The 27,224-nt window shown below is 34.5% G+C and overlaps 1 pseudogene; it reads left to right on the forward strand.

Annotated features, from left to right (window-relative positions):
- Positions 1–732: 732 nt before the first annotated feature.
- Positions 733–26,963, forward strand: LOC122890183 (annotated as a pseudogene).
- Positions 26,964–27,224: the final 261 nt, after the last annotated feature.

Genomic DNA, 27,224 nt, shown 5'->3' on the forward strand with positions numbered 1-27,224 from the left:
ATATCCTAGTTCTATTGAAAGTAAATGAGGTTACTGTAGGGTAGAGGCAGAGGGGGCCCATCAGGGAGAAATCAACATATTATGAGGAGTACTGAAGAAAAAAAAAAAAGATGCCTTCTACACATACCATTAGCAAAAGGTCTCTCTTAAAGAATTCTAAAGTAACCAGATATAGATTAAAAAATCCAGGTGCCTTGATAATTACTTACAATTCCATTATTTTAGGAGCGAATATACTAATGGTCCAAAGAATGTGTATTTGGTTCAAGGTCAAACCCTGGAACATATCAAAGCCAGGAGTAGAACCCAGTTATTTTAATTAAGTTAGTGCTTTCACAAAGAGTTATTCTCTAGAAAGGTGCTTTAACATAACAAGCTAAGAAATGCAGCTAAATTAGAAGCATCAGCAAAGAAAACTAATAATTTGCCAACTGCTGCATACTAAATAGCAAAGAAGGAATATTCTGCTGAATATCATATCAACCCTTCAGATCTAACCAAAATTCACAAAAATCCCTAAGAAGGCATTTTTCTAACTTTCCTCGAAACCCATTATTATATTAGCTTATGGCTTCATGTTTCCCATTAGCTGAGTTATTACTTTAGTGTTGTGCAGATTTAGCATATCTGTTTGTGCTGTGCTTTTCAGTACTTCTAAGGAATGCTGATGTTCCTTGCTTCCTAATGGCAAGCTCTCCATTTCGACACTGATGACCATGTTACATAAGCGGTATGAACCAAGGTCAAAAACCAAGTACTATAGACTCGCGAGTTCTCAAAGATCTTCCCTATCAAGGTAGTGTTCCAGAACAGTTCTTTCACACAGAGGCTAGCATATTTGTCTCAAGATTCAGAAGATCTGAGTTCAAATCCCAGGTGGAATTTACAAGCTGTGTGATCTATGGCAAGATACTAAGACTTTGTTTCTCCAATTCCGCATCTTCAAAATGGATATAATAATAATAATATCCAACCTATAGTGCTATTTTTAAGAGTCAATGAAATTAAAATATATAATGCATTTAATACATTACCTTGACCAGAAGAATCACACAATTAATGCTGTGATTGTTGTCTTGGTTATCCATGGTCTGTGGGGTGAAGTCAAGGAGTTTCAAAGCCGGGAGGAGAGGTGAATAGTCTCACTACAGATGGAAAATGAACCAATAAAAAAACAGGGGCACCAGACCTTATTAGAGAGGATGAAAATGTAAACATTCAAAGGACCTTTAAGTGTCAAGGTCTAGAAGGATGGAAAGGACATTTATTTTAAGGAATGTCTCAAATATAGGTTACTTTCAGTAGCTAGCTTTGGACCTTCATCTCTCCTAAACCTCAATTCCTTCATACTTAAAGTGATGTTTGCAGCTTATAGTCACTGAAGGATTGTTTTTCCCAGGCATTGTTCAAATACTCAAAACAATCAACCTTATAAGCTCAATTATTCATTTCCCCTCAGAGAATGGGGACCAGAGAGGTGACATCAATTACCAAAGATCACCTAAAATTTACTGATGGAGCAGGACCATGTAGTTTGGCTCTTAGTTTCTTCAAATTCTCAGCAATTCTGCCTCCTCCAGACCAGCCAGGAAACTACTTTATTAAATCTGTCTAAGGATGAGTTCAAGGATGCATGGAAAATAATAACCATAGAGCCTATCACATGAACTACAATCAGTCTTAGCTGTTTCCATTAATATGATATTGTTGAAATAAAGAGTTCACTGGAATCTGACAGCTTTGTTATGCAGAAAGCACTTACATCTATTTTTTCCCTACATAAGAGAAAACCTAATTTGAAAGCTAAATTCGTAATTCAAAGAAAGTATTTATGCAAGTGAATGGCTAAAGAAGAAGTAACATTCTTCATGTTTTTGTATTTATTATATTTTATATGGTTATAAAATGTTCTACCATATATAGCTCCCACTCCATTTTTATGTCACAGCATTTTTCAGTTTACAAGTAATAAAATATATCAAATTATATTAAATTAAAATATAATATCACCCACGCTTTTGGAATATTTTCTTTCTTTGACCCAAATTAAAGTGAGTTTGCACAAACTTGTGGACTTATACCTCAGATTTAACCTTTTTGAGCTTGTTTTCTAAATTCCATTAAATAGAAATCAGAATCATTGGTAAATGTGAAAACAGATGTGAAAGAAAAAGTCTTGCAAATTATCATTTTTTTAATAAATGGAGGAATTTAGATCTGTTTTCATGTTCATGTTTAGAAAGATGACTCCAAAAGACCTATTTCAAAAACAGAATTCTAGCCCATGTCTCCAATGTAAGAGTTTTGTAGTTCAGTTGAATTCTTCCATGATGTCATTATATTAAATATATCCCAAGCCAAATTCATCATTTCTTGCCCACCAAATGAGTACTTTTTTTTTTTAACCTGTAGAAAAGTATAGTATTACAATAGATAAAAAACAAATAGACAATAACACTTCCAGTTGAGAGTAGATTCAAAGAAACGAGAGACAGGGTCTTCAGACTTCTAATTCAAGATACTTCTAGCTAATTCCATAAGACCAAATAATGTTAGAGAAGCAGTAGAACATGACGTTTAAGGTACTTCGAATCTGGAATACCTGGATATGATTCTTTGTTCTGCCACGTACTAGCCCTGTGACCTTAGAAAAGTTACGCAACTGTTCCATGTCTCTTTTCTCATCTCAGTCCTATATACTTCCAGTGGCCACTATTGGGACTAAATGTATTAATTCGTGCAAAGTACTTAAAGGAATCTGACATATACTGAATAACTATGAGATTGTATTTATTGTTTTTTTTTTATTTTATTGATTTATTTATTTTTTTAGAGTGAGAGAGTATCACGAGTGGGTCTGGGGATGGCAGGAAGAAGGAGAGACAGAATCTTAAGCACGCTCCTTGCCCAGCACGCAGCTGGATGTGGGGCTCAATCTCACAGCTCGGAGATCATGACCTGAGCTGAAATCAAGAGTTGGAAGCTTACCCAAGTATGAGATAGTATTAAATACTGTTTTTAGTCTAAACACGTTGATTAATCATTCTTTCTCCCTTTCAAGTTCTAATCAAATGATAGGTGACATAAGCATGCACATGGGAATTCATATGCAGTTGTCAATTCTCACTTGTAGAGCTAGATTAGAAGATACGGTAGAGTTTTCTATCCTACTTGGAACGGAAGCCACCAGACCCACACAGTCCTGACTTAACTCAGGTAGAGAGGCCAAAGAATGACATAACTCTCTTCCTTCATAACACACTCACCTTTCCACCCAACCTGGAGGTTTTGGCCAGAGGATAAGAAACAGCACAGAGACTATTTCAAAGGTGAAAGGACAATACAGTCAGAATGCACTAATCAGCATCACAACTTCAAAAATGGGAACCACTAGTTATGAAACTCAGAAATCAGATAAGTCACACAGCATCATAAATCAGAGGATGGAGTGTTAGAAGTATAAAGATGGTCCATAAGTGTTTACTATGACATTTTTTCCTTGATAAAAGAAGCTGAACTTTCTTCTCCTTTGTGAAAAACATAAATGAAAAACAAAAACATGTAAAGAAACAAGCATTCTTTGACCAGAGATTTCATATGGATTAAGACAGCTACTATGCAGAAAATGCTTTCTGTAAGTACTTGTTATTTTAACAAATATGGATTGAGATCCTCTTATATACCAGGCACTGTACAGGGACAAGATTTAAAAAAAAAAAAAAAAAAAAAAGCTAAGGGTGCCTGAATGGCTCAGTCGTTAAGCGGCTGCCTTCAGCTCAGGTCATGATCCCAGGGTCCTGGAATCAAGGCCCACATAGGGCTTCTTGCTCAGCAGGAAGCCTGCCTTTCCCTCTCCCACTTCCCCACTTCTCCTGCTTGTGTTCCCTCTCTCTCTGTCTCTTTTTCAAATAAATAAATAAATAATATCTTAAAAAAATAAAAAAGCTAAGATTAATAGTCAGATTCAGTGGTGTATCGATTTTAGGTCATATTAAGCAAATTAGTAGAGAATCCTGTTTAGAATCTCTGCAGAATGTCATATGCTCCACAAAATACAGGTAATAATATTTCCCCCAAAACATGTTATAGTGTCCAACATAATTTATTTGTAATCTACCAGAATATGTACATAAGCATTCTATAGGTATTTGATCCAGTGCTGAGGAAGCTGGACTAGATATATGATCCTCAAATCTTTTGCTTGAACAGATTTCTTTAAGAGCATAAACTCTTGTTTTAAACTTCCAAATGTAAACCAGAAAAAGAATGTCTTCCTGGTCTCTCCTTTAACACCTTTGGCTTGACCTGAGGTACTCTTGAAGAACTTACATCTCCAACGGACCTATTTGAAGACACTGCACCTAGGAGCAACGAGGATTTTTCCCAATTATTAAAGTGTGTGTTCGAAGAATATTCATCTTTAATACCTAAAGCCTGAAATCCTAAATGAAAAGACACTTCTAGCAGAATTACCTCCCTCAAAACATGCTTTTCTTTAAAACATAACCAAAAACAATCTACATGTTTCTAAGAATGTCTTAGTAGCCATGTGTTTATATGAATTACAAGAAAAAGTTATTAATTATAAGGATAATACCATATACATAAAACATTGGTTTTGCTTTAAACATAATTATTTTGCTTGTGTAGTGTTTTAGTAAAGTACTTTCACATAAGAAGCTGTTTAGCAGATTTTCCTTCTTTTAGAGTTTTCTGGTGCCAATTTCTCCGAATTAAAGCAATTGTAATAATTCCCTATGATATTTCTACGTATATCTAAGTATTCATAACAAAATTTAAACCTGAGTATGAAGATATATGTTTAGATACTATGTTTTGTGGAATACTTTCTTGCCCTCATACATCACATAATAATATATATCAATCCAGTGTTTTGCAATGACAGCTCTAGCTGTTTTCTTTTTTCTGTGCTTCTGTTCTTCCTGCTTCTTTAAAACACAAACCATTGAGAAGAAGTGAAGCTATCAGAATAGCCACTTTATATTAGCACTCCTAGGACACAGTAAAATTGAAAGAAGAAATTGGCAAAGAATAAGAGCTTGACAGGGTTTTTTCTGTTCTTTGCGATTTTTCCTTGGCACATGCAGATGGCTGTTTAAGAATGGGCACAGTGTTCAGCCTGAGGTTTGCAAACAATGTAGACTTAGAAGGTAGAATAAAGAGTCATCAATGTCCATAGTAATGGCAGGAAATGGTTCAAAAGAGAACCCTGTGTTGCATAAAGAAATATCCTAAAAACCCGAAAGTAATGCAAGTGATCACTAATTATAAAATTTGGGTTTTCAATTTGGTCAGAGTGTAGCTAGCCAAAAAAAAAAAAGCAGAATAATATAATTATCAAAAAGCTTGGTGGCTCAGAGGGTTAAGCCTCTGCCTTTGGCTCAGGTCATGATCTCAAGCCTTGTGTTGGCCTCTTAGCTTGGCAGGGAGCCTGATTCCCCCTCTCTCTCTGCCTGCCTGCTTGTGATCTCTTACTCTCAATCTGTCAAATAAATAAATAAAATCTTAAAAAAAACCCTTTATAACTAGGATATCATTAATCCATTTATTTTCACGTATAACATCAACAAATATTTACAGCTTGTTAGCGTGAGCCAGAACCTCTACTGGGCCAGAGAGTGTTGGTCCTGCTTTCACAGAACGTTCACCCAAGCAAATTGTGTATTTGGTTAAACACACAAATCTCATTAAGAATGATCTCTCCCATAAAGTATTTTCTCTAGGGAGCTGTGTGGTATACTGGAGAGACCATGAACCTTAGAGTTGCAGATAATTTCTTTCAGGATTCTCACTGACATTCTAGTTTTGTTATCTTAGAAAAGTTACTTAACCTGTATGAAACTGTTTCCCTAACTGAACGACAGATATGCTAGCTTCAACGTTTTGCCTCAAATATTAAATGAAACAGTGAACAAAAAGGACATCTCACGTGGAACCATGCAAGTATTTGATATTTTATACTTATTATTCTAAAATTTCAATAATGGAGGTAGAAATTAATGAAGTCCTGAATTTATTTAAATTATTCTCAGAGAAATCCTGTGGGCCAGGAGTGCCTGGATGACTCAGTTGGTTAAGCATCTGCCTTTAGCTCAGGTTATGATCCCAGGGTCCTGGGATGCAGCCTGCACCTGGCTCCCTGATCAATGGCAAGTCTGGTTCTTCCTCTCCCTCTACACCGCCCCCCTTCCCTGCACCGTTGCTCACATACATGCAAGCACACACAAGTGCACTCTCTCTTTCAAATAAATAAATAAAACCTTAAAAGAAAGAAAGAAAGAAAGAAAGAATGAATGAATCCTGTGGGCCATTCCAAAATGATTACTGCAGTTATTGTGAATAATTTGATTTTTTTGCCTGTGCAATGCTATTCTAAGGAAATTAATTTTATTATTTCCCTTTACTGTTTCTTGCTTCAATTTTCCCTATACACATGTATTTTTATTTATAACCTGAGGAGGAATACTAAAAAAAAAGAATAAACCAACCTTCATTATTCTCAAAGCCTGTTTACGTCAATTTGCCAAAATAGCTAAAGTTTATTTGTAACCCCTAAATCAATATTTGCAGTGCTTTAGGGCAATTCACTGACATACAGAGAGAGAAGGGCAGGGGTTGGGGTTTGAGTTGCCTAGTGCCAGGTTCCCACTTGAGGTCAGGTGAAGCAACACTGCCTTCTTGTTTCTTTCTCACACAGATATCACCGAACGATGGAGAGGGTAGGGGCTATCACCGAATGATGGAGAGGGTAGGGGTGGTGTAGTGTAGTACAAGAAGCTCCTGCTCTGGGGTTGGTTGTATAGGGTTCTACTCAAGAATCACGACTCTGACTCAAAGCTATTAGTTACTTGTAATACTAAGTGGGGGACCTTGGAAAAATCACTTACTTCTGAATCTTTGTTTTCTTTTTCATAAAATGAAATAAATCTACCAAGGTGAGTGGTTTTAAGATTATGGTAGATAATTTTAAGATTATGGTAGATAGATCGATGATAGATAGATAGATAGATAGATATGGAAAATTTTCCCTAGGAGCGATAATTCAGTGTTTGCTAATTCAGTGTTTTGGGGGGACATTACAGAACATAACTACGATGAATAATAGAATCTAGTGTAGTTTATTTATTATCTGTATTTCAAACTTTATTGTCAAGTTTGTGTGCTATTAATTACCAAACAACTGTTTGGAAAATAACCTAAACTTTGATTAATTTTCCTTTGGAAGAGGAAAAGTTGTTGATGTTAGACTCAGGTGGCCAGGAGCTTCATACAGGAGATAAGAAATTTACAACTTATTATAAAGTGATTAAATGTCTCCCTATTTGTGGGATAATAAAGCGATTCAAAATGCATTTATTATTTCTACAGATAGACTTTTAAAATAACATGGTGGTAAAATTTACAGTTACAATTTGTGCAAATAAGAGTTATCAGACTCTGTCACATTTCAACCAAAGTAATTGAATTAAGTAATTAAAATCATAAATTAAATTACAATGAACATGAAACATCTTCTGTACCTGTCATAATATATTTTGTGGAAATAGAGACCATTCACATCCCTATGCTTAGACAGATTACCAATAACTGTAACTATATAATTAGATATAACTAATGCAATCTTTTCTTATAAATCCCATTTTTTTGAAATAAAATATTACTTTTAAAGTGTTATAGGCTTTCTAAGAGTTAAAAGGATAAACTTACAAATATAGCTGAAAACAATACTCTTATTTTAGCCTTTATGATCCAAATACTTCAAGGAGAATATTTTAAATTTAAGCTCCAGGTTACTCAAGATTTTGATCTCAAACAAGATTCAGAAAAATAAGTCATAATAATTTAAAAACAGTCTTTCTGTGGTAGGCATAAAGCTCTATCAGAAAAGTTTTCAAAATGATCTGTCAGGCAATACAGACTTAAGTTGAATTTATCTCAAAACATCTCAAAGACATGCTAAGCAAAGTCAGTTGCCCAGAACTAATGCTCATATACATCATTATGTATTTTAAGTCAAGTTCATACTTAAAAAACTGTTAAAAGAAATTTCAAAAACCAATCCAAGTCAAGTACTTCTCCTTTAGACAAAAATAGCTGACATTTGGAGTGACTTGCCAGCATAAGATGTTTTTTATTCTCTTTTTTGTCTCACTCAGCTAATTTCCGAGGTCCAATAAAATATGTGCTGTACATATGAATGCTTATATTTAAATAAAAGAAAATATCAAATGGTGAGTATATGTATCCTATTGTTTCTTTGATGTTAACCTGAAATAAACTGGCATTTTTCTTCAGACTGATATGTGATTGTGTGACCTCAATTTTACCAACTCATACTATATTCAGCAGTGCAACAAGTCGGTGCATGTAGCCAAAACAATAATTTGAACGGGCTAAAAGTTGGAATTACAATACAATTCCTACTCTGCCACAATGTAATTTCTGTAAAAAGATGTAAAATTAAGTAGGCAGATAACTGAATAAATTCACATAATTTTCTCAGTGGTCATGTGAACCAAGCACAAATGTTGGTTTCCCTTGTTTTTTTTTTAATCTGGATACAAATTGTTCAAGGATCACTGAGACATTTCTTTTCTGAACCCAACCATACAAAAGGAACGCTAAGGATATCATTGCAGGACATAAAAGTTGGCAATGTTTAAAATAACTTGAACTAGGTTTCTGGCTTTGTGGATTTTTCACAGAATTAGACAAAATGGAAATGAGAGGAAAACATCTTGATATTAAATAAAAATATATTTTAAGGGGGAATTCAGCATCAATAATTTTAACCTTTTTAGTATTACAAGTAACTAATAGCTTTGAACTCTGGTGCCAGATCATTTCTACCATGCTACAGTGCTTCTTTGAAATGGCTTTGAAACACAAATATAAGCTTCATAAATATATTAGCATTCCATTATAGCTGAGTTCATTATTACATGTATGGAAATAAACTTTGGATCAAATAATTTTCCTTAAATCTTGACCTCCACTAAAAAAATATATATATATAAAAAAGTTATAAACTTTCAAGGTAAGCATTCAGTTTGTACCTTCCAATCAGCGTAGTTACAGACGTTACCATTCTTCAGAATCATAGGCCAGGAAAACATCAAAGAAGACACAAAATGTATTATACGTTCACAAAGCCAGTGCATGTAAACTATGCCATGATAGGCAGAATGATATCCCCCAAATATATCCACATCCTACCCCCTTGGAACCTAGGATTGTGTATGTTGCGTCATAAAGGGCATTTTGTGATGTAATTGAATTGAGGGTATTAAAATCGAAAGATTATTCTGAATTATAAATGTAGGTTCCGTGTAATCACCAGGTCCCTTACAGGACTGAGGAGAAGAGGAGACGGAATCAGAAATGGTAACGTGAAAAAGCTCAGTGTGCTAGTTTTAAAGGTAATGGAAAGGGGCCAAGAGCCAAGGAAATGCAACTGGTCTCTAAAAACTGTAAAGAAGGCAAGATAAAAGATTTTCTCTTAGTGCTTCCAAAAGGGAAACAACCCTGCCAGCATCCTGATTTTAGCTCTGTGAGACTGATCCATTTGGGACTTTGAACTTGTGGAGTGTGTGTGTGTGTGTTTGTATGTGTGTAAGCAGATTATTTTGGAGGTAACAGAACTGTTCTGTACCGTTGATTGTGTTTATAATTGTCAGTATGTGTTTTTTAAATTTCATAGAATTATACACTGAGTACAAAATTTTACTCTAAGTAAATAAAAGATTTTTGAAAAAGTAAGTTTTCATTAATTTTGAAGGAGTGTTTCACATTTCTTTATAGAAAATTCTCTGATTTTCCTTGTTTCCTATAAATGTTATTTTCTCCTACTATAATCCTCGAAAAGCAAATTAATGTATTATTTTTTCATTATAAACCTTGAAATATTTGTATCAATAGAACTGGAATCTTATGTGTGACCTTAACATTGTTTTGGAAGAATAAAAAGATTATAGTTCAATTATTCATTCCTTGTGTAAAAATGATTGTGTTCACTCTGTGCACTAAAGTTGGGTTGAGGGGTGCCTGGGTGGCTCAGTGTGTTAAGCCTCTGCCTTTGGTCAGGTCATGATCTCAAGGTCCTGGGATCGAGCCCCACATCGGGCTCTCTGCTCAGCAGGGACCCTGCTTCCCCCTCTCTCTCTGTCTGTCTCTCTGCCTACATGTAATCTCCATATGTCAAACAAATAAATAAAATCTTTAAAAAAAAAAAAAGTTGGGTTGAGACAGGAATGAATAGGAAAATCATGTTAAATTTTTTAAAACTTTCAATAGAGAACTCAGAAAACTCATAATTTAGAAATAGTCATGAATTACTGAATAATTCTACATTCATAAAATTCATACCATTTGGTTCCCAATCAAAAAATTATTAGACATGCAAAAAAACAGGAAAATAAGTCTAACAGAATAAAAATTAAAAATAGACTCAGTAGTAACAGAAATCGTGAAATTATCCAACAAATATATCAATCATCTATTGTAAGTATTAAAAAATGTAATGAAAATGTAAAACAAAATAATTCAGATGATGGACTTAGCATGATAGACAAGGCAGACAAAGATAAATATGAACAAAAGAGGCCAAAAATTTGAACAAAGCCAGAGTGATCTCTGGGACCATATCAAGCAATCTAGAGAATATGTAATTAAAGTCCTAGGAGATGGGGGATGAAGAAAAAATATTTGAAAAAATAATCGTCAAACATCTTCCAGATTTATCAAAAAACTTAAACCCACAGTACTAAGGAAGCTCAAAAAATTTGAAAAACTTTGTGTAAACCCAAAGAAAGTCATACCAAAACATCTCATGTTCAAAATTTTGAAAACTAAGGATAAAGAGAAAATATTTGAAGCAGAGATAAAGACACATTTCATCAGAGAAGGAAAAAATAAAAACAAGCACTTTCTACTTATATAAAACAAAGCTAGTCAAAGTCAACGGAACATATTTAAAGAGTTGAGAGGGGAAAAAAAAATCTGGAATTCTATACCTAGTGAAAATACTCTTCAAAAAATGAAAGCAAAGTCAAGTCATTTTCAGAAAATAAAAAGGTAAAATAATTTGTCACTAATGCTTATACTATAAGGAAATTTGAAGCATCTTAGTTTATAGAGACTCAAGACGGAGAGAGAATACAAATAGTGGAAGGGTGACCAAATAGACTTTGGTTGTAGTGAATAGTAATAGGAAAAATTAATATTAGAGTAAAAACTAAAAAAAAAAAAAAAAAAAAAAGATAGTTTTGATTAAGAATAAACAGAATTTTGTTTTATTCCATGGGTTTTGTGGTCATATTATTATTAATTTGTTTAAAATGAATAATCTGACACTATTTTATAAAATGTATCACAACTGAAAGAGAAGGATTACAAGAATAAAGACTGTGAAAGGGATGTTTACTAGTACCTGTAAACATCCTCCTCCCCCGCCTCCCCTCCTCCTTCTCCATTTTATTTTTCCAAGTGTATTGCTGCACCCAATGTGGGGCTCCAGCTCATAAGCCCAAGCTCAAGAGTAACAGGCTCTTTTGCCTGAGCTTGCCAGGCATACTTCCAGTCTGGTAATTAATGATTAATGCTTAGTCAACCTGAAGAACTGCAAATTTTGGAAAGGGAGGATTTTTCAAGAAAACATAATCTTTTCCCCAAGTCTCAGAAATTCAGGTATATACCTTCAACACTCCTCTTCCTGCCTCTGGGATTAAGTTCCAAATCTTTAGAATCACTCTCATAAATGTGTTATATACCTCATTCATGTTTAGGTGGGGAGATAAAACAGTATTGAAGACCAGTATTATACAGTGTGTGTTAATTAACTGCATAATGAGAAAGTGGTTTTTAAAAATACAAGAGAACTTTTATGAGGTCTGAATACAAATGGATAAATTGACTGTTCTGTCACATTACTGACTTGTGATAGCAGGTAACAGCATTCTAGACAAAAGAAGCTGCCTGTTTTTTAACCTAGGATAAGTTTTTATACCTGTAATGGTAACTGAAAAGAACATTACAAGCACAGTTTGTCTTTATTTTTAATGCATTATACTTCCATTATACAACTGGTAGACATTACTAGGTGCCTGGTTATATGAAATGAATGCATTCCAGGAGCCAGGCACTCAAAATCCAGGTGGAGCTGACTTATTCCATAAACCATATCTAAGTCATTTCCTCTCATTGTGGTTGTCCAAAGTCCTATACAAGATTTTCAGTAAATTCTTCAGAGGCTTCCATTTTCATATAAGGTCCTGCTTCTGTGCATGTAGGAAAAAGTACATTTTCTTTTTTTTGACCAGAGAAATTTTTTTCTAAATAGAATGCTAATTTTATTACATTTAATCAAAAATTTCACATTGTTTTACAAAACAGGGAAACATCGAGGAACTAAATAAACGTTAGCATTGTTCCCCTGCTTTCAATCTTTTCTGCAATGCTGGGAACACTATACACAATCTGCAACACAAGTTGGTCTCTCTGATCCTAAACAAACAGGGTTTTGGTGGGGAGGGGGTGGGAGGTTGGGTGAACCTGGTGGTGGGTGTTATGGAGGGCACGTATTACATGGAGCACTGGTGTGGTGCATAAACAATGAGTGCTGGGACACTGAAAAGAAAAATAAAATAAAATAAAATAACCATTGAGTATTAATGCTTATTTGAGTATTTTCATAGAAAACATGGGCATGTCTCTGAGGTGGCCAGCAAGGACTACTGGCAGCATTATCTGTGTCTCTATCTAGGAGAATGGAAGATGGGAAGAAGGAAGAGATTACACAGGTATTATAGTACCCACATTGACGAATGGGTGGCTTTATGGAAAACTTCTGGTTTAGTACATTGGCTAGGATAAAGACTTTTAATCCACTGGTAAAACAATTCCAGAAAGAACCTGTGGTCCCACTACTCCAGCAGAAAGTTTTCTGCTTAAAGAATAAGATCAGATATATTAACACTTAAAGCTCTATAAAAAAAAGAGCTGCTCAGTTGTTCAAATTAATGTGAAACAGGTACTATGGTATGAAATGCTGATGCCTTCCAGAAACTTAGCAATTGGAAAAGTTACTCTGGCTGTATTTGCTGAATGAAAGGAATTATTGCTAAATCATGTCATTGAATATGATATTATCATATTTCCTACCAGACTGAATTGTGCCTCCTGCCCGTAATTCATAGGTTGAAGCCCTACTTCCCAGTGTGACTGCATTTTCAGAAAGGGTCTTTAGGAAGTGGTTAAAGTTAAGTGAGGCCATTAGGGTGGGGCCAGTCCAATAAGGTTGATGACCTCATAAGAAGAGGAAGGGAAAGAGATCATTCTCTCTATATCTGTGCACTCATGTGAAGACACAGTGAAAAGGCAGCCATCTACAAGCCAGGAAGAGAGCACTCACCAGGAAAACAATCAGCAGGCATCTTGATCTGAGACTTCTAGCCTTCAGAATCATGAGAAAATAAGTTTCTGTTATTTAAGCTCCTTGGTGTATGGTATTTTGTTATGGAAGCCCAAGTTGACCAAGATAGTAGTTATTTCCTAAGTCTTAATCTGCTGCCTGATAGACATATATGTCTCACTAAGTTTCACACTAAAAAGCATTAACAGCAAGATCATATTTTTTAATAGGTCATGGAAAAGAGAATTATAATTTTTAACTGAAACTGACTTCATGGTATGTTAGTAGTTATTGTCATGGCTACATTCAGTTTTCTTGTTGCCTTGGATAAATTTTTTCCCTATTCTCTGTTGGGTAAGGTTATCTTGTTCTTTCTAATCAAACATCCGATTTCCAAAATATAACTTAGATCTGTTGCCTTAGAATTTGACTCACATATTAGCTGCTCATATCTAGAATGATATAATTATTCATATTATTCATATACAAGACATTTTAGAAAATAGGGATCAGTAAAATATATAAAATAAAATTTTATTTTAATAATAAATAAAGAAATAATAGTAAATAATAATAGTAATAATAGTAAATAATAATCATTTAGAAATACAGCATCACATTTGCAGTTGGTCAAAGACTCCAAATATTGGTCATTCAAAGTAAAAGGAAAGTATGTATTTATTAATAATAAAGGTACAGGGGCTCAATTCAAAGTAAGGATATACTCTAAATTCCCACCACCAGTTTCCCATAAATTCAATATTTGGAACAATGAAAAAAAATTAGTCACAGAGCATGTTCAGTTTCATATATTTTGTGTATTTTTACAATCACATCTAAAACTCAGGAGCCATGTGCTAACATAAACATTTCTCTCCATAATTTCACTAAGTTTTCGTTATGATTCTCTATATGAAATATCTAGGCCTGGTTCTCTGCTTGTAACACCTGATAAATTATCTCATTTCTTGTCATTTATTTTATTTTTATGAAGATTGTATACTTATGTTTCACTAATATAGTTGAAACTCATAAACTTTCATTTAATCAAGAAAATATGTTACAGGGCGCCTGGGTGGCTCAGTGGGTTAAGCCACTGCCTTCGGCTCAGGTCATGATCTCAGGGTCCTGGGATCGAGTCCCGCATCGGGCTCTCTGCTCGGCAGGGAGCCTGCTTCCTCCTCTCTCTCTCTGCCTACTTGTGATCTGTCTCTGTCAAATAAATAAATAAAATCTTTAAAAAAAAAAAAAAAGAAAATATGTTACATAGGACAGATTTTATATATATGAGAATGAAACAAAATATATTAAAATATATATAAAATCTTATGAAAATATATATTAATGTAATTCCTAAATAAAATTATCAACATAAAACTAAGACATTTGCAGTTTCTTTTGTAATTTTCATTCCCTTCAGAAGACCAAATCATAAGCATTTTGCTTAATGCGTCATACAAAATGACAGTAAGAAATTAAATTTGTAGAAAAAAAGACTTCTTTTAATCCTAACAACTATGTTTTCTACAGAAAACAAAACTGATATTTCCCCTTAAGAAAAAATAAAATTGAGCCAGACACTAGAACATTGAATCATTTTAAAAGCAAGATTATATATGTATGTGTGTGTGTGTGTATACACATACACCCCTATACATATATAGTATGTAGACTTACATGTATGTGTGTGTATATGTGTGCATGTATATATATTGTGTGTATATATATCTATATATATATAGATAGATAGATAGTAACCAACATCACATTTGCTGTTCATTTTTACATAGGTGAAACTTAAAAATAATAGCTTTCTTTTTCTATTTGTATAGTATATTTTAAATGAACTATCAAGTACATCCTTGGAGTTGGAACAGTAAGTTTCTTGCTATTTGAGGAGGTAAGGAGATTTTATTTTCCCTCTAAGCCAAATTATTTCTTCATACAAAGTATAAAAATCAAGTGGCATTCAAGTAGTATAAAACTGTCTATTTTTATATATGTATCTTTATATGATCATAAATCATGTGGATATCCCTTCCTCATTTTGTTCCCTTTCCCCAATAATTCCTTTGCCAATTAGTTTTTCTGTCATTCTATTATTCTTTTCTGAGCCTAAAAACTATTCCTAACCAACTTTTATTCTTAAACATATTAATTTCTCCAAAGTTTCAGAGGGTATGAGATCTTACCCTACTTGCAAGCTAATAATGAGCCTTCCACAACCTCATGAATAGTGACAGAAGACATGATACACCTGGAGAAAGTATTTTATTACTCACAGCACAACAGACACCACTGGCTTCATATTTACATCAGTTTCTCTTACCCTTCAGACCCATGAGATGACATGAAACAACCAAGGTAAATGGTGCACACTAAATGAATTTGTGTTACTACGGTGGCACCTCAGACTTTGGGAACCCTGATACATTATGCTGTAATGAACCGCAAGGAAACATGCCTGACCTTTTCCCCAGAGGGAGATATTATCTTTATTATTCTGCATAGTAAATGAACATATTCTCTGATCCAGAGGGAGATATTACTTTTATCTTTCAAGGTTTTTTGCTACTCAAACATCTTGAAAATAGGGTCTGGGCATAAAGCTGACAGCGCCTTGGCTCACAAAATATATAGGAATGTGAGTGACCTCCCAACAAAACCTTTTCCTTTAAAAAAGTATATAATAATAAAAACATTAGCAGTTACCTGGCTTAAACACATATACACATACAGCACACAAATATCTTATTCTTTTGTCATGTTTAACTTATATTTAGTGTCACTATAAAAATTATGTGGCACAGTACAAAAGAAAGTGCTTTGTGAAATTCAACTTGCACAAATGTAATTATCACTCTGTTGTTTATCGTTTAGATCTTCTGTTTCAATTTCACCTAATATTACCATGTAGCAAATGGCATGCCTTCCCTCAGAAGATTTCTCTATATTAGAGAAGGGGTCTATATGAGCAAAATGACTTCTGAAACTTAGAATAACTATAGAAGTATACAAAGTATATGACACTAAAAATATTCCATGATTCCTATTAAACATTTTCATTGTTCCAAATAGTTTATGAAAATTATTAGTAGTAAATAATCCTCTATTAATTCCTTTTATTTACAGATAAGGACTAAACTATATTTAGCCAGGACAGCACACCTGATACTGATAAGTAATTTTAAATTTCCCAGCCACTACATTTCAAAAGGCAAAATGAAATAATAATAATAATCATATTTTATACAAAATATCTAAAAATACTACCATTTAAACATATACTTAATAAAATTTACTAATGAGAAAATTCCCATTCTGTTTCTCATACTAAGTCTTCAAAATCCAGTGTGTATTTTCTAGTTTTAGCACATCTCAATTCAGATATTATTTTTTATTGAGTTTATTGAGTTCTTCATTTCATCTAATTTTTATTTTAGGGGCTCAATAACCATATGCAACTATTGGTCATCCTACTGGACAATGCAGAGTTAGAAGCTACTGAGGCAGAATTTGTGTTATTTCTCAAGACAACTTGGTAGATTCCTTCCCACCATGTTCTGTTTTTAAAGGTGTCTCAGATGCATGGATTGCTAGCTCAGGCCTGGAGAATCCATTTCTAAGAGACTGAATATAAAATATTTGCAAGACAGTGCTGCTAAGCACCAGCAAATGGAGGCCAACAGAAACAGGAGTAAACAGAACCATATCCAGACTCTGAGTGGAAAGAAAGGTATCAGCAGTGATAAAAGCAAAGGGACAGCTTAAAGAATGTGGCTGAGATATATCAAGAATGAGGGAAGAGGGCAAAAAAAAAAGTGATGGGAGAGGCTTTGAACAGGATACTAAGAGCTAAGAAGATTCTAACTGGTGTAAGTTGGTATCTCATTGTGGTTTTGATTTGTATTTCCCTGATGGCTAATGATGATGAACATTTTCTCATGTGTCTGTTAGCCATTTGTATGTCTTCCTTGGTGAAGTGTCTGTTCATGTCTTCTGCCTTATTGGTTTTTTTTGTTTGTTTGTTTTGTTTTGTTTTGTTTTGAGTGGATTATTTATTTTTGAATGTTGAGTATGAGAAGCTCTTTATAGATCTTGGATATCAGCCCTTTATCTGTAATGTCATTTGCAAATATCTCCTCTCATTTTGTGAGCTGCCTCCTAGTTTTTTTGACTATTTCCTTAGCTGTGCAGAAGCTTTTTTATATTAATTTATTTTATTTTTTTAAAGATTTTATTTATTTATCTGAAAGACAGAGATCACAAGTAGACAGAGAGGCAGGCAGAGAGAGAGGAAGAGGCAGGCTTCCTGCTGAGCAGAAGTAAAATTTTAAGTAAATTTTAAGTAAAATTTTAAAAAAGAGAGAGTGAGATAAGGAGGTACTAATGAGATGAGATAGGAGATTGAAATAAACCTAAGTCATTGCAAAAAAGAAATAATATAAGGATATAAGCATCAGGAAAATTATAAAGAAAGAAAGAAATATTTGAATTTGTGAACTCAGTACAACTCCCCAATCCGTACACACATAGTCACACACACATGCACACACACAGAAAGTGAATGGAAGATAATTGGATAAGAGCAAAAACTCTAAAAGGAATATAATTAAATCTTTAATATTTTATTTTCTTGAAAGTTGACTACAATAGCTAATATTAGGTTAACATTGTAATAATTATAATTCTGCAATAACACTATGTAAATATATTACAGCAAGTAGTGAGCTTAAATAGATTTTAATTGAAAACATGTCCCATTAATCTCTCATGATATGTTATGCTTTGTATATCTAGATAACAAATTCTGAATATATTTTATTTTTAACAAAACTAACATAAACCAAATGTTTAACGTATTAATATGTAGTCTAAGATGAACCACTCGACATAATTTATCTTTTAAAATTCCCTATTTATTGATCAACCATCTTCTTTATATACAAAATTTTTCAATTTCCTAGAAGTAGGATGTTAAAGATACATATTGCATGGAGACAATTTAATGTAGACTCACTACAAGTAGATTAACACCTGATTTAGCCAATTGTTTAGAAAAAAATGTTTCACGTCCTTTTAAAGATATTTAAGTGAAAGAAAGATACAGTTGAAATGCAAAACTGAGGTTACTCTTTATTTAAGTAAATACCACAAAGTGTAAACACTACAATATGAATATTTTAGCACATACAGCAAGCAGATTTATCAAAACCCTTGGGAAGCATGAACTCCAACCTAATGAGAGAACACTTGCGAAGGACAAAGCATGTGATTTGGAACACTTTGAAAAGAAAACAGATGCAGGGAAATTAGTGCTATACTTTATAGCTCCATGATGCAATGAATGCACCATTGATGATCTGTCAATATCTGTTAATATCATTATACATAAGAGTATATGGAAACCCATGGAAATTGATAATCCTACTAAATGTAATTTTATATATTTTTCTTTTGTTTCTCTGGGCATTTGTATCTTTGTTATATGCTCTCATTTTTCCATTACTTGATTTTACTTTCTTAAAAAATGTAGTATTTCATGCTATGAGAGCTACTATGGAATAACTTTAAAATATGATGTAAAAATATTTCATTGTTTACAAATGAACTTTCTTAATATTCCCAAATTCAGTTTTTATGTTTAAGAGACAATGTATCGACTAAGGATTATTCTCAAAACCACATACTTGTGACATTATCTTGTGATGGGAGTACAAAGGAATCCAGAATGTTTTTTTGTAGCTTTTTTACTATGTAACTATGTATCAGACATTTTTCCTGGAGACAGTTCATTAAAAAGGCCTTGGCGGCTGTTTTCTCTCCTTGTGATGGATGTTATGCTCATGTAAAGTGGGAAATAACTGCTATTTTTGTTATGTCCCCTGGAGGTTCTTCTGCTTCAGAAACTCTACTTATTCTGGATTTATCAGTCAGACCTCTCAGACGTGCCATATTTAATTGGGCTACATGGAGGCATCCCTAATAAAATCATACACATTGCTCTGAGCCTCAGGATTTTTTCCCTCTGATTGTCTTTGAATGTGCCATGCTAAAGGAAGACTGTGAAATACAGCAGAAATAACAATACTTTATCATAAAATAACCTTGTTAAATCACAGGACTACTAATAAACTCAATCATCTTCCATATTATTGAGCTTCTACTGTCTTCTATGTTGTACTAATGGGAGGCCCTTCTCATAGCTAACTTTTTATCTTCTTTTCTCTTTTCAATGCCTAATATACAAAGGACTCATTTTTGTCTATTATCTTAGAAATATATGCTTGAAGTCACTGGATACATTCGGGCAGGCAGCTAAGTAATTTATCTTACTCAGGAAAACAACAACAGTAACAACTAAAAAGTAAGTAATAAATCACAAAAAAGTAAGCTAAAACTTAAAACCCAAAGTCAATTGATTCATCTTTTATGCAAGAAATAAGTTTTTCTTTATTATACTTACCATTATGTTGTTTTTTGCCATCTTTGGGTAGAAAAACAAAGCTTGCTATGATAGCTGATCAAAGCTACTTATTCTCCAACACCTATCTAGTCTTTTCAAAACATATAATTTATTTATATTTTTTCAGACCAATGAGGGACAGAGAGGGAGAGGGAAAGAGAGAATCTTAAGCAGATTCCATATTCAGAATAGAGCTGGATGGAAGGCTCAGTTTCATGACCCCGAGATCATGACTTGAGCTGAAATCAAGTGCTGGACACTTAACTGACTGAGTGACCCAAAAACTCTTAGATTAGCCCATTCTTTAAAAAAAAATAGAGTTGGATGTTTAACTGACTGAGCCCCAAGGCGCCCTTCAAGACATAATATTATTTTATTTTCCCTTAAGCTATAATAACAATAATATATATTTTTATAATAGTATTTCACATACATATTTATTGTACTAATTATTACATGATAAGGATTAGGCTAAATTATACACATACATTGTCTCTAATCTTTACTCTAGACTGGTAAGGTTTCAGTTGTACTTCAGATAAAGAAAATGAACCTTAAAGAGGTTAAGTGGCTGGCTGGAAGCTTACAAAATGGCTGGTGGGACACTAAAGACACTTCAAATGTAGAGTACTTACTTAATTACTGAAGTGACTAAAACACAAACATTTAAAGGGTAATTTTTTCTAAAAGAGATATTGAACATAGCTACATAAAATATAAACTTTATGAGGAGTGCCTGCACCTCTCAGTTGGTTAAGGATCTGACTTCAGTTTAGGTCATGACCCGAAGGTCCTGGGATTGAGCCCTGCATTGGAAATCTCCAATCGGCAAGGATTCTGCTAATCTCTCTGCCTTTACCCCAACTCATACTCTTTCTCTCTCAAATAAATAAATTCTTTAAAAAATATATATTTAAACTTCATGAAATTTGCGCACACAATTTAATAAATTGATAGCATTTTCTAAAGTTTTCCACCCAATAAACAGGAAACTATTGAGAATTACAGATTGCTACAACATTTAAACTATGGTTATAAGTATGAAATACACTTTTTCTGTGTGCTACTTTGAAATCGGTTCCTCATTTCTGACTTATCTTACTAACTTCGTTTAAATAATAATTACCAGTGAATTCGTAGCACTCTAGTCAAATATAGTTTTAATATTTCTATGAGGAAAAAAAGAAACTAAAAATCACCCAGACACACCGCAGACTAGGCAGCCACCTGGGATATAATGGGGAAAATATTGTTACTGCACTTCGATTGGGACAAGTAATCATCCTGTTAAAACATTTAAATTATTCTTTTTCTTTTACTTCCAAATAGCTTATTTGTATATTGTAACTGTTATTGTAGTTATTGTAATTTATTGTAATATCTCACTAAAAGAATGCTTTGTTAATACTATTAAGAAGGATTTTGGACTTGTGTATCAAGAATAGAGGATATTATATCAAGAAACAAAAAGGTCAGAGCCATAAACTGCTAATAGTGAGGTGATGTTTTTATTCTCCTCTCTAAAATCTCCCTTACACCAGAAACTAATCCAATAATTCAGTAAGAAAAATGGCATTTCAATGACCTTACTCCGAAGGTTCTTCGATATTGATACCATCTCAGCCTGAAAAAGAGGACACATTCCTATAATATTGGAAGCTTTCAAGTATTTTATATCTCAATGCTTTAGAAAAAAAAGTTATAATATCTCCATAATCCAACTTGATTAGTATTGGGAGGTGTTTATTTAGAGCAGTCTTATATGAGGCTGCTGTGTGAAATAGCACATTCACAATTAGCACCAGGTTGGTTTTTCAAACAGGCAGTGATACAATTTTAAGAGTTCCCCAAAGCATTTTAAAGACTGAAAAAACATTTGTGTCATTACAAAGCCATAGTTTAAAGCTTATGAGCTTTCCACCCTACTAAGAAAAGCATTTAAAACAACCCACAGAGGATAGTGTAGGACAAAAATAGGTGGATCTGTAATTACTAGGAGCACTATGGTTTAGCATACAAAATAGGATCACTTCTTTATCTATGAATATTTAATAGCAAAACATACTTTCTTTAATAGTTAGCCACCTGTACTCAGTTTTTTCTAAGTTTGCCATTCTTTAGAAGTCTTGGCTTTATAATTTCTTTTGCTGTTTGTGAGACAAACTAAGTTAAATCATTGGGTTGCTCTGGATATCTTTTTATATCTCGAGCCATATCTGCTTCTAAGAACAGTGTTTCTGTCTGGGATAAATGTCTCCCCTTCACCAAATGACTGGACCCAAATTCAACTATTTGAATAGAATTTTTCTACTATTATTGCCACAGATCTCCTGATATCTTTTCATTTGGACTCTTGTAGTAGCTGTTGGGCCTCTGGTCTCTTCTTCCTTAAATTCACCCCAAGCACTCCAGAGTGTTCTTTATAAAATGCAATTCTGATAAGGTCAAAAGTCACTGTAGTATAAGTATTTAGATTGGGAGTTTAGATTTTGTTGTTTCCTCATATTACCAATGTGTTTTAAACCAACTAAGGCTTAATTTCTGCCCTCTATGAATTGAGAATAATAATAATGTAGCCTAACCTATAAGACAGAAAAAGGGATTAAGTGCTAGTTCATTACAGCCAGGCAACTTTTAGGTACTCAAAAAAAAAATGTTAGTTATTAGTGTTAGCCCCATATTTTCAAAATCTTTAATTCTTCTCTATGGGATGTAGCAGTAAATCAGAGCTTTCTGGATAAAATCTCCACAAATTGGTCTTAATGAAGTTTTCAAAACATCTCACCACAGATTATACATACTAGACATGCATACTATACACACTGTATTCTTACTCTAATACCGGTTTATATTTTATTTTTTATACAACTATATTGAAACAGAATTTACATACCACAAATTAACACTTTAGAGTGTACCAATGTAGCAATTTTTAGGATATTGACAAATTTGAGTAACCATTACAATGACCGAATTTTAGAAAATTCCATCATCCTATTAAAAAAGTCCCAAACTCATTGGCATTCATTCCATTCGCCACTCACTAACCCCCAACGGTCCTTAGCAGCTATTAATCTAATCTCTGTCTCTCTGGATTTGCCTTTTTATATGATATATACTACAATATTATATTATACTAATCATTATAATATAATTAATAATACTTAATATTAATATTATAATAAATATATTTGCATTTTTATATAAATAGGATAATGCAAGATCTGGTCTTCTGTTTCTGCTTCTTTCATTTAGTACAATGTTTTCAAGGTTTATCCATGTCTTAGCAAGTGTCAATACTAGATCCCCTTTTTATAGCCAAATAATTATCCATCCATTCACCTGTTGATAAACATCTTGATTCTTTCCAGTTTAAGCTATATAATGGTGCCATAAACTAATGTACAAGTGTTTATGTGCACATTTATTTTTCTATTGTGGAGGTCTATATACCTAGGGATAGAATTGCAGGGCATGGTAAATCCATGCTTAACATTTTGGGGAATCCTCAAACTGTTTTTGCAAGTGGCATGACCATTTTGCCATCCCACTGACAACATAGAAGAGTTACAACATCTCCACCTTCTCCTGACCACTTAGTATTGTTTATCCCTTTGTATCTTAGCCATCTCAGTGGGGGCAAAGTGATGTTATATTCTGAAATTTTTAACTCACTCTGTGTTCTTATACCTCTGGTCATTTATTCCTGCTGTCCCCTGTTTACAAATCTCCCTTTCTCCTACCTGATCTCTTACTGAGGAGTTGAATCCCTCTTTTTCCTTTAAGGCAGAGTTAAAAGTCCTATATCCGAAGAAGCATAATCTAATCTACTAGCAAAAAAAGAAATCCCCTCCACCTACTGCTATAGCATATTAATCTGTATTATAGCACTTAAAATATTCTGCTGTGTAACAAATGCAAGTGTTATATTTTTGTGTCCTTCCTCAACAGACTCTAAGGTGCTCAGAGGAAAGAATTTTGCTTAACATAGTGTTTTATACATGGAAGACACTTACTGTTCATCAAATTTACATTTGGCCAGTCATTCATTTTGATAACTAGAGAAGTGAACACTCTTTGACTAAGGCATATCAAATGTTTTCCAACGAAGTACTAAGACTTAAAAAAATAATGACTATTCTTCTTAGATTATCTAAAGACAAACTGAATTGATATTTCATAATACGTGTTAATAATGTGTTTAGCTCTCAGACTCCCTCACTTGATTCCAATTCTCTTCAGGATAGGGATTGTCCCAGTATCTAGAACAATTCCAGAGCCATTTTGTTTACTCAGTCTACTGAATTACAGTGAAATAACAGTTGTAGTTTATGTTTTCTCTCTCAGTAAAGGACAGTGATGCAAAGGCTAAAATATCATTTATTTCTTCAGCTTCAGTACTCTCCCAAATTCAAGTATAAGTCAAAACAATGTGTCTTTTATTTTTTTTTAAAGATTTTATTTATTTATTTGACAGAGAGAGAGAGATCACAAGGAGGCAGAGAGGTGGAGTGGGGGGTGGGGGGGAAGCAAGCTCCCTGCTGAGCAGAGATCCTGCCACGGGCCTCCATCCCAGGATCCTGAGATCATGATCTGAGCCAAAGGCAGAGGCCTAACTGACTGAGCCACCCAGGTGGCTCAACAACAACAACAACAACAACAAACCAACAATGTGTCTTTGAGAACTACATTAGGCTTCTCATGAAAACTTTGTAGCCACTAGCAAGACTGCCATCCACATATATTCCTATTAAGTACAATGATGTGGGCCTTGATTCAAATTTCTTTCATCGAGAGAGAAAATAATTGATGATGTATTTTTGACATTGGTTACTGCTTCTTCCTTGCACAGTACGGCATGGTCTTGCAGAAATATAACCACAAGAGCCTTGTTGTTCTATATCAAATATTCTCCAAGAAGAAATCTACTTTAGGAAGTTTTCTAATTAATACCTTTCCCTGCCACCCTCAACAATAATGGTTGCTATTATGTATTTATTCATTTCTTACTCCAGGTCAAACATTGTAGTTATTTCTTCATATAAGTTACCTCATTTAATATTCATAGAAAACAAAGAGATAAATAGTATAAATTAGACAATTACTGTTTACTTAAGTAAGTTACTTTATTCTGTATCCCCAACACACAGAGTAAAATAACTTACCCAGAATTTTATGTAGTTAGTGGTGGAGCTAGAATTTGAACACAAGAATACCATTTTTTGATGCAGTGAGGTTGCTGGAAGGACCTTCTCAGTGTCAGGGTTATGGGTAAGGCCCAGCAGAGGAGAATTCCTCAGAGAGAGAAGACTGTAATAATGGCGAACCCCCCAGGAAGATAATACCAGAGAAGAATTCACTTAGACAGACCTATAACAGCTGTGCCAGGCTCTGCTTAAACCAAGAAACAGTATGTCTAGCAAGCACTGCTATGAAGACTGAAAATTGTGTGGCCAAAACAAAACTTGCCAATGGCATTTCCAGTATGATTGTGCCCAAGCAATGAAAGCTCTCAGCAAGCTATGAGAAGGGAAAAGAACCGTGTGTCAAATATTTTGAGCAGTGGTCAGAGTCCGATCAAGTGGAATTTGTGGAACATCTTATATCCCAAATGTGTCATTACCAACATGGGCACATAAACTCGTATCTTAAATCTATGTTGCAGAGGAATTTCATAACTGCTCTGCCAGCTCGGGGTTTGGATCACATTGCTGAGAACATTCTGTCATACCTGGATGCCAAATCACTATGTGCTGCTGAACTTGTATGTTAAGGAATGGTACCGAGTGACATCCGATGGCATGTTACGGAAGAAGCTCATCGAGAGGATGGTCAGGACAGATTCTCTGTGGGGAGGCCTGGCAGAGCAAAGAGGGTGGGGACAGTATTTATTCAAAAACAATCCTCCTGATGGGACTGCTCTTCCCAATTCTTTTTACAGAGCACTTTATCCTAAAATTATACAAGACATTGAGACAACAGAATCTAATTGGAGATGTGGAAGACATTTACGGAGAATCCACTGCCAAAGTGAAACAAGCAAAGGGGTTTGCTGTTTACAGTATGATGATCAAAAGATAGTCAGCGGCCTTCGAGACAACACAATCAAGATCTGGGATAAAAGCACGTTGGAATGCAAGCGAATTCTCACAGGCCACACAGGTTCTGTCCTGTGTCTCCAGTATGATGAGAGGGTGATCATAACTGGATCATCAGATTCCACAGTCAGGGGATGGGATGTAAATACAGGTGGGATGCTAAACACGTTGATTCACCATTGTGAAGCAGTTCTGCACTCGCGTTTCAATAATGGCATGATGGTGACGTGCTCCAAAGACCGTTCCACTGCTGTATGGGATATGGCCTCCCCAACTGACATCACCCTCTGGAGGGTGCTAGTCGGACTCCGAGCTGCTGTCAATGTTGTAGATTTTGATGACAAGTACATTGTTTCTGCATCTGGAGATAGGACTATAAAGGTATGGAACACAAGCACTTGTGAATTTGTGAGGACCTTAAATGGACACCAACGCGGCCTTGCCTGTTTGCAGTACCGAGACAGACTGGTCGTGAGTGGCTTATCTGACAACACTATTAGATTATGGGACATAGAATGTGGTGCATGTTTACGAGTATTAGAAGGCCATGAGGAACTGGTGCGCTGTATTTGATTCGATAACAAGAGGATAGTCAGTGGGGCCTATGATGGAGAAATTAAAGTGTGGGATCTTGTAGCTGCTCTGGACCTCCATCTCCTGCAGGGACACTCTGTCTACGGACCCTTGTGGAGCATTCTGGGAGAGTTTCCCGACTCCAGTTTGATGAATTCCAGATTGTCAGTAGTTCACATGATGACACAATCCTCATCTGGGACTTCCTAAACAATCCAGCTGCCCAAGCTGAATCCCCCTGCTCCCCTTCTCGAACCTACACCTATATCTCCAGATAAATAATCATACAGTGACCTCATATTTGCCCAGGACTCATTAAAGTTGCAGTATTTAACATATCTGCCAATACCAGGATGAGCAACAACAGTAACTATCAAACTACTACCCACTTCCCCAGACTAGCCGAGGAGTGGGGCTCTGAGACTCCTGTTGGGACACAGTTGGTCTGCAGTCGGCCCAGGAGGGTCTGCTCAGCACAGCTGACTGCTTCCATGCTGCTCTCAGAAGATGTCTTTTATCTTTTGTGAATGATTGGAACTTTTAAACCTCCCCTCCCCTCCCCTCCCCTCCTCTCCTCTCTGCACCTGTTTTTCCTCATTTGGTTCCAGACAAAGATGACTTATAAATATATTTAGTGTTTTGCAAAAAAAAAATATAT

The sequence above is a fragment of the Neovison vison genome, chromosome 11 (genome assembly GCF_020171115.1).
Source record: "Neovison vison isolate M4711 chromosome 11, ASM_NN_V1, whole genome shotgun sequence".
In the NCBI taxonomy this organism is placed as follows: Eukaryota; Metazoa; Chordata; class Mammalia; order Carnivora; family Mustelidae; genus Neogale; species Neogale vison.